The 8,495-nt window shown below is 33.4% G+C and overlaps 1 long non-coding RNA gene across 1 annotated transcript; it reads right to left on the minus strand.

Annotated features, from left to right (window-relative positions):
- Positions 1–1,160: 1,160 nt before the first annotated feature.
- LOC104649685 (uncharacterized) lies at positions 1,161–8,006 on the minus strand. Its single transcript, XR_743591.4, has 3 exons — positions 7,718–8,006; positions 7,526–7,582; positions 1,161–1,670 (listed from the first exon to the last, which is right to left on the minus strand). It is a non-coding gene; the product is annotated as an uncharacterized lncRNA (long non-coding RNA).
- Positions 8,007–8,495: the final 489 nt, after the last annotated feature.

Genomic DNA, 8,495 nt, shown 5'->3' on the forward strand with positions numbered 1-8,495 from the left:
AATCATAATTTTATTTAGTGCTCTTATATCCATCTTACTTTCATGCACCAAATCTATCCTTTTACTATTCAATTTATTTTAAATAATTTTGAGGGTTGCTTTCAAGTTTTCACAACTTTTCTATTGAATGAAGAGGTCATCCGAAAAAGCTTCAATGGATTTGTATAATATAGCTATCAACTTTCTCTTATTTTCTTCAGTCTCACTTATCAAGTGTGTACAATGTCTTTGTATGGTAGAGTTATATTTCATCTGATGCTTGTATTTATTTATCTAATTATGTAAATATTATATGAAATTATTTGGAATACACGTATAACACATGTGTCCAGAAGCTAGTTATGGATAAAAAGAGGAAGTATTTGCCTATGTCTACACCTTATGTACCATAGATGCACTAGGAGAAATTTCTTTCACTTCATCCTAAGCTAATGCAAATTGTTTACTACATTGAATGGAGTATACAAAAAATTTTGAAGGGCTCTAATATGTCCAACACAGTAGTCTTCCTTTTCATTCACTCTTCTGAAATCGGCACATGGAAGCCATAAAGAAAAGAAATAGGGACTACGCAACAGATATTCAAAAACATACCTAGATTTACAAAAGGAGTTAAGGGAGGATGACCTTATTCTAGAGGCAGAGCCAGGATTTTCATTAAGGAAAGGCAAAATATAAAGAAGTGAATAGTAAAATGTGTGTAGTTTTAGTTATCTAAAGAAAAATATAATGTATGAAGTCAAAAACAAAAGTATTAGTTTCATAAGGGTGGAACACATGTCATTAGGAAAGTATTGCAGCTTCTTAGCGATTTCACTACACCTTCAATATGTATCGAAAGGTATCAACACTTGGGAAGTAAAATAAAAATATCAAGAAACACTTGTAACAAACATGCTTGTTCTCTCAATAGTTTATTATACGTCTTATATTATTTTTTAATTGATTTTCCTACATATTACACATGGAACACGTGTGCCCATGTACTAGCGTGATTACAAGGATCAAGCAAACATTTGTTCTAACTAACAGAATCCTAAATTGCATTTAAAAGCACTAGTGTATACTAATTAAGTAGTTGTACAACTTAAACATTTAATTCAATGCCCATTATATTAATACTAACATGTGTTTGTTGGAATACTTATTCATCAATTTTCTTCTTCTCCTCCTCCTCCTCTTTATTTTTTCATTTTTCGTCATCATTATCATCCTCATCTTTTCGCTTCATTTTATTAAATGTCATTGAGGTGGACTGAGCACTATAATGAAAAGAATTGAGTCATGTCAAATATACAAGAAAAAGATATATGAACATCTAACAAGAGCTAAACTTCCTTTCATACTTTCTCTAGATATTCTAATATTTCTCTGTTTTCTTCTAGCCAATCATAATTAGGTTTGCCAAGAAAAGGAAATCACACCATAAGTATAGACGAGGTAATTTATAATCAAAGAACTTCATATAGGCTCATTAAAGAAGCAGTGTAATCTTGCAGTTGCTCAACTCTGCTTGAATCTTCTCAATTGTTAGGTTATGAGATGTTCTGGTACCAACATTAAATACTCCCAGTTCATTTTGGTCCACCAATCCTCCTTCGACTAGATTAGGTTTAGAATTTGGTTCTGAAATTCCCATTAGATGAGCAGCTACAGCAATAATATAACACCTGAAATAGAAAAGAGATAAAAAAATTAAAACACTAGTTCAATTGAAAGACAATCCGCACAAATGCATGGAAATTAACCCAACACAAATAAGAGCCCACAGCTGTAATTCATAGATGTATTCCTTGCAAAAGCACTAAAACCCTACTAATGGTTGAACCTCATCTTACCCTTTTATGCTTAACCCACCAATGATATACCTAAGAAATTTAATTCTTTTCTTTTTCTAACAAACCTTCAACTTCCTCCAAACTCAATAGCAACAACATGCTTGAGCTTCTTTTCTTTTTCTAACAAACCTTCAACTTCCTCCAAACTCAATAGCATCAACATGCTTGAGATCATCAACCCCAAATATATTTCATAAATAATCAACTAGTTCATATAGTGTAACCAGCATGAAAAAAACAAAGAAATCATAAGGTGTTTTCTTTCAGGAAGGTTTTTGCCTCTAAGTGGTCTGAACAATCAAAAACTGAGGATGAAACTGAAAACAAAGAATTGCAGCGTAAATTAAGAAAACATGAGGGACAAGTGAGAGTTTATGGGAGGAGGAAAATGAGAAATTCAATTCTCATAATTTAAAGTATACCATAGGTTTTCCTAACCATTTACCTTATGCTATAGCTTGATTTCATATCGTTTATACATTGCTATCTTAGTAAATTTTATGTAGTATTACGTAGTTGTTCCTACATTTTTTCATTAATGTAGGGACGGCATTCCTACCTTACATACTCATGGATAATTGATATCTCTCTTGGCATTTGAAGATTCGTAACTCTTGTGTTACGAAGAGAAAGACACTTTTATATTTTTCTCTATTTAAATTTCCAAACACTGGTTGTGGTATATGGGTTATGTCCCAACCACTTTTTTTGATGGAGTATATGCAAATGCTTCTTTTGAAATCTTTAATTGTCTTTATGCATAATGTATGATAAGTTTCTTATGTAGGGAATTTCAGGGTTCTACATGTCATGTTGCACCTAGCGTATACTTTGGATCGTGACAAACTTGGTATTTTGAGCACAAGGTTTACAAAGACGATGTATCACAAACCAAATTTAGTAGAATCTTGTTCACTAGTGTGACTCATGCCACATTTATATATAGGAGGTTATATGAGGCTGAGAAAATTTCACTTCTTTCATCGTTCTAAAGTTGTGCGATAGAGTATTGATGTAACATGAACATATGATATTTTTAATGCATTAAACTTAGTGTTTTGCGTAAATATTAAGAATTTTATTATTAGATATGATGGTATTTTTGGTGAAATTTGTATGGATTAGGTTTTGGAGCAGTTAGTATTCAAATATCGAAAAAGCAGGAATTTTGGAGAATGATGAACCAACTGACGAGTTGTCATTCCTTTGATGAGCCATAAATGGAATGTGTGGGGGAAGTCACCTCAGAAAATGGAACTTAGTGTTGAGCGATGGAATCAATTAACGATCCATAGTCTTCGCTCTAAACTGCTCAGGAGGAGTCATAGAAAACTTCAGGATGGATGAGTTTCGGTCCATGAACTACGAATGAACGGGATGGGCCGTCAATAGACTAATAGACCGTAGGTCAGGCCCGTCGATGGCACTCACTAGAACATTTTTTAGCAGATCAACAACGAAGGCACCAATAAGTCTTCGTTCTTTCGATAAGTTGTGGGGGGCAACAATAGATGACAATGCTTAAGACTGGATTTCCTTAGTCTTCCTTTAAATACTTGGTTTAGGATTAGTTTTTTCTAAGTATTAGTTGTAGATTTCATTTTTAGGTTGTTAGACATTTCTTTTGGAATTATATTGCAAACACTATTAGCATTAAATTCTTAAAGTTTGGTCTATGTAATTTGTATTTGTTCTTCGATTCATGATTTCAGATTTCTATTCTAATTGTAAGTTCATCATTTATACTATTAACCTTATTAAGAATTGTGATAACTCAAGCATAAATAACTTAATTTTTAACTAGAATTGTGGGAACAATGAGTAATTAACAACGTAAAACTAATAATTAAATAATTCTGAAATATTGTAAATGGATTCATTGTTAATATCTTTGTTTTGAATGCTTTGTAATGGTACGCAACATTAGAACTTGCCTCACTCCTACTTGCCTGGCCAAGGAAGTAATAAATGAAAAGGATATTTAACCACCAAGATTTAGTGTGATAATCCACTATCTAATAGCCTGACCCACCTACCGTGAGGGATAATTTGGAGTTAAGGGTAAGGGTTAGTAAAGCATACACCCGTAGACCGACCAAGTTGCATGGTGTATTTCCCTACTTGGACGACAAATCACTTAGGATATACATAACATACTAACCTTACATGTTCACACTAGGTAAAAGTTACTATCACTTGTCCTAGTTTCATCTCATAATAATATTACAAACAGTGAATCATGTTGACTTGTTACATTAAATCAATGAATCATGTTGACTTGTTACATTAAATCAATTAATTATTACTTTATTTATAAATTCTACCTTTACAGAAGTAAATATGACTAAAATTAGAAATAAAGATAAATTAGCCTAAGTCTAAACCTTCCTTGTGGGATCGATCCGAACCTCTATTAGGATCATTATTTGATGCTATCGCTTACACTTATTTTAGAGAGGTGTAATTTGGGTGTATCAACAGTAACTCTATATGTCTCTCTCCTACTTCTCATTTGATGGTTTTTAGGATATGGATCATTAAAGAGAAGAGGTTGGAAGAAATGCAGTTGCAAATATGTAACAAGATGATCCACAAGTTCCGACCAACCTATTGACCAAACAAGTGACTAATAAATAATTTTGAGTCGCTTTTCAAGTGTTAGATTAAGCTTATGGCTGAAGCCAATACAGATTTTGTGGCCCTAGTGAATACAACCATATCGTACGACACAAACTAGAGTATGGGACTTCACTAGAATAAATACCTTGAAATTTTATGGCTCTAAGATTGAGGAAGATCCTCAAATGTTCATTGATGAGTTGCATAAGGTTTTTATCATCATAGGAGAAACGCTGGTGGAAAATTCACAATTGGTCGCTTATCATAAAGTTGCTTTCCGTGATCGGTTTTTCCCTTGAGATATGGGAGACCAAAGTACTTGAGTTCATTGAACCTTTCCAAGGGAATATTAGTGTGAAAGACTATACTTGGAAATTCACACAATTTCTAAATATGCTCCTTTTATGTTTGTTGATTCTAGGCGAAGGATGAATAAGTTTGTTTTAGAAGTGTCTGAAATGGTGGTTAAGGTATGTTGTACCATCATGCTAATTAAGGAAATGGATATTTCCTATTTGAGAACACATGATTAACAAATTGAAGAAGATACTCTTAAGGAAATATCTAGGGAGGAAAAGAGGCCAAGACATGTAAAGGTGATTTTTCACATTTGAGGTCCGATGGACATAGTCAATCTAGATTCTCACAATGGTTCTGCAGTCTAGGTTCCTCTAATTCTCCGGTTCTAATGTTCAACAAGGAAATGGTGGTGGATAATCTTTTTCTACTCTTTCTAGGTGTTGAAGGAATCATGATAGTAAATGATTAGTTGGTATAGATAGTTGATTTAGTTGTGGTAAGAGTTGGAAGGAAAAAGGATAGTAAATGCTTAGTCGGTACTGATAGTTGATTTAGTTATGGTAAGAGTTGTAAAGAGATGAGGGATTGTCCATTGTTTTCTACTAAAATAAGATATGGTAGCCAAGCTACACCCAGTAGTTTGGGTTCAAGTGCTCCGAAAAAAACCTATTTTATCCACTTCAAACTTGACATGATCACAAGGGTTCTTCCTATGTAGTTACTGGCATGTTGAAATTCTTTTATATTAATGTTTATGCTTTGATGAATATCGCTGCTACTTTGTCTTTTGTGATGCCATATGTTTCGATGAGATTTGATGTTTACCCGAATATGTTGTTAGACCTTTTTCTGTCTTTATTCCTTTTGGTGAATTTATCGTTGCTGATAGAGTCTATAGAAATTGTCACGTCTCCTTATCCCATAGAGTAACTTATGTTGATCTGGTACAACTTGATATGTTGGATTTTGTTGTTATTCTTTGTATGTATTAGCTCAATTCATGTTAGGATTTTGTTTATTATAAAACCCGAGTGGTTAAGTTTCACTTTCAAAATGAGCCCGTCCTAGAGTGGAAATAGGGAAATCCTACGCCTCAGGGCCATTTTTTTATCTGGTCTAAAAGCTAGAAAAAAGATTTCTAAGGGTTACATATACCATCTTTTTCGGGTTAGGGATACAGATTTTGAAACCCCTACTCCTGAGCCAATCCCCATTATATATGAGTTTCAAAAGGTGTTTACAAATGATCTACTCGGTGTCCTTCTTTCAAGGGAAATAAACCTCAATATTGACCTTCTCCCACATATGCAACCTATCTCTATTCCTTCTTAACATATTGTATTAGCAGAACTTAAAGAATTAAAGGAGCAATTGAATTATTTATTAGATAAGTTTTTCGTCCGACAGAGTATCTTCATAGGATGCTCCAGTTTTATTATTCATAAGAAGGATGGTTCACTTCACATGTGTATTGATTGCCAAATATTGAATGAGATTATTATGAAGAATAAGTTTCATCTTCCAAGGATTGATTATTTGGTTGACCAACTCCAAGGAGTGAGCTAATTCTCTAACATTTACCAATGGTCGGGTTATCGCTAATTGAGGGTGAAAGAAAATGCCATTATGAAGATGTCTTTTGGAACTCGATAGGGTTTTTATGAGTTTCTAGTATTGGCATTTTGTTGTACTAATGCTCAAACTCATTCACGGACTTATTAAATAAAGTGTTAAGCAATAACTTGATATGTTTGTGACCGATATGGTGATGTTTATGGCTCATTTATACAACGAAAGGTACTTTAATGATTCAAACTCTTTTTTGTTGGAAGAAGTTTGGTGTTTCTTTCTTCGGCATGCCCTAGATTTTGTAAAGTATATAGCTAAGAATCTTTGGAAAGATTAAGAGATATTTCAAAGTAAGGATCAACCTTAGTCACTTTCACCTATTATAATATGGGTTGTGTTCATTGAGAACTTGAAGTTTAACACTATCCAATGTATGTTTGGTTGATCTGCCAAAATTTTTCAACAATGACATGACTCATAGAATTTAGTTTGCTAATTATAGAAAAAAGAGATGTATTTCTATCTTTCTACGCCTTATAGAAACTTACACTTTTTAAACTTATCACTGATAATGTTACGGCAGGCACAAAAAGACCAGCTGCTTAGGCCCCACTAGCCCATGCGAATTCAATCTATATACCACTACTTGTAGTCCAGTAGCCCCACTGGAAATCACATAGCCCTCTTATTTATCAATATATCCCCGTAGGAAAGATTTCATAGCCTCTTAGGCAACAACCTATCCCCATAACAAAAGAATGCATGGCCCTCTTAGGCAAGGCAAAGATCTCATAGCCCTCTTAGACAACACCATAGACCCATAAGCAATAATCACGTAGCCTCCTTAGGCATCAACATAGAAAAATAAACTAAGATCACAGAACCCTCGTAGTCAAAAATATAGCCACATAGGAAAAGAACAAAATCCTGCAACTATCTACAATAGCCCCAAGGAAAACAATAACAATTCAATAGACTGAAATTGAGGAATTTAGTTATAAAAACCTATACGAATAATTTCTATGTTATGCCCAACATAGGATCGCTACCAACAAAATAAGAATCCCATAAGGGAGGAATATAACAACTCTACTTGCCAACTTGTAACAATTATGGCTATGAGTACACCATCGATAACAACAATCTCCTTACATTGCTCACAACTTTAATATTAAAAGAAAAGAATAGTCTCAACATACCTTTTTTGATGAATTCCAGTGTCTAATAAACTTCTGATATCGGAAACCCCCTTGAAACTACAATATGAAATTACCATAATTAACATATAAGAATAGAAGGTAACACGATAATCCGATAAAGGATACAGATTTTCGTCGCAGCTTACGATTTGTGGCTTATCAAAGATAGAATCAAAGAAAGGATGGAATTACCTTGATATTAAGATCGAAATGCAGATCAATCGTTTAAACACAAAAAGACCTATGCTGGAACAACCACCACGGAGGTACGTCACACAATCCACAAAGAAAACTATACCAAAATGTCAAGCTCGTGACGTAGAGCAACTGTCGTTAAAGATATAAAATGAAATTATCAATGTATATGAGTGATTAAGGGTATAACTATCTGATTTTGGTGGGTTTGAACAAACTGGAAAGGAATTAGAATGAAGAAAATAGGATCTTGTAGCCTTACACCGACCTAGGGGCCACTAGACACCTGTTTCGCAAAGTCATTACATACACGTGAATATCTATCTACTCTAAAGCTTTATGGACAAAAAGTTGATGTTTTGGAAACTAGAATCATAAACCTTCGATATGATGTCGTGGGTCCCATTACTCTTTATATAGTAGGAGAAAAGGTCCGAGACATTTGACCAAATTTAAGAGAAATCATTAAAACTGAACTTGCGATAACTTTTGCCATTTTTTTTATTTTGCAACATGCTTAATTTAAAACTTGAGATACAACCATTGAACACTTAAAATATGACATTACACATCATTCTTAATTTATTTATCATTTTTTGCCTTACCTCTAAGGTATGTTTTAATCTAGGCATTTTGAAAGGGAGGGATATTGCAGTTTTCCATTTAAGATTTGATATTTTTGTATAAAGTTAAATTGAATTTATGTTGGTACCTAAAGAAAAAAATAAACCCTCTCTTTACTGATAAAGAAAGAAAAGATTGTGTTTTCTTAATA

Source organism: Solanum lycopersicum, chromosome 10 (assembly GCF_036512215.1).
Source record: "Solanum lycopersicum chromosome 10, SLM_r2.1".
NCBI classification, from domain to species: Eukaryota; Viridiplantae; Streptophyta; class Magnoliopsida; order Solanales; family Solanaceae; genus Solanum; species Solanum lycopersicum.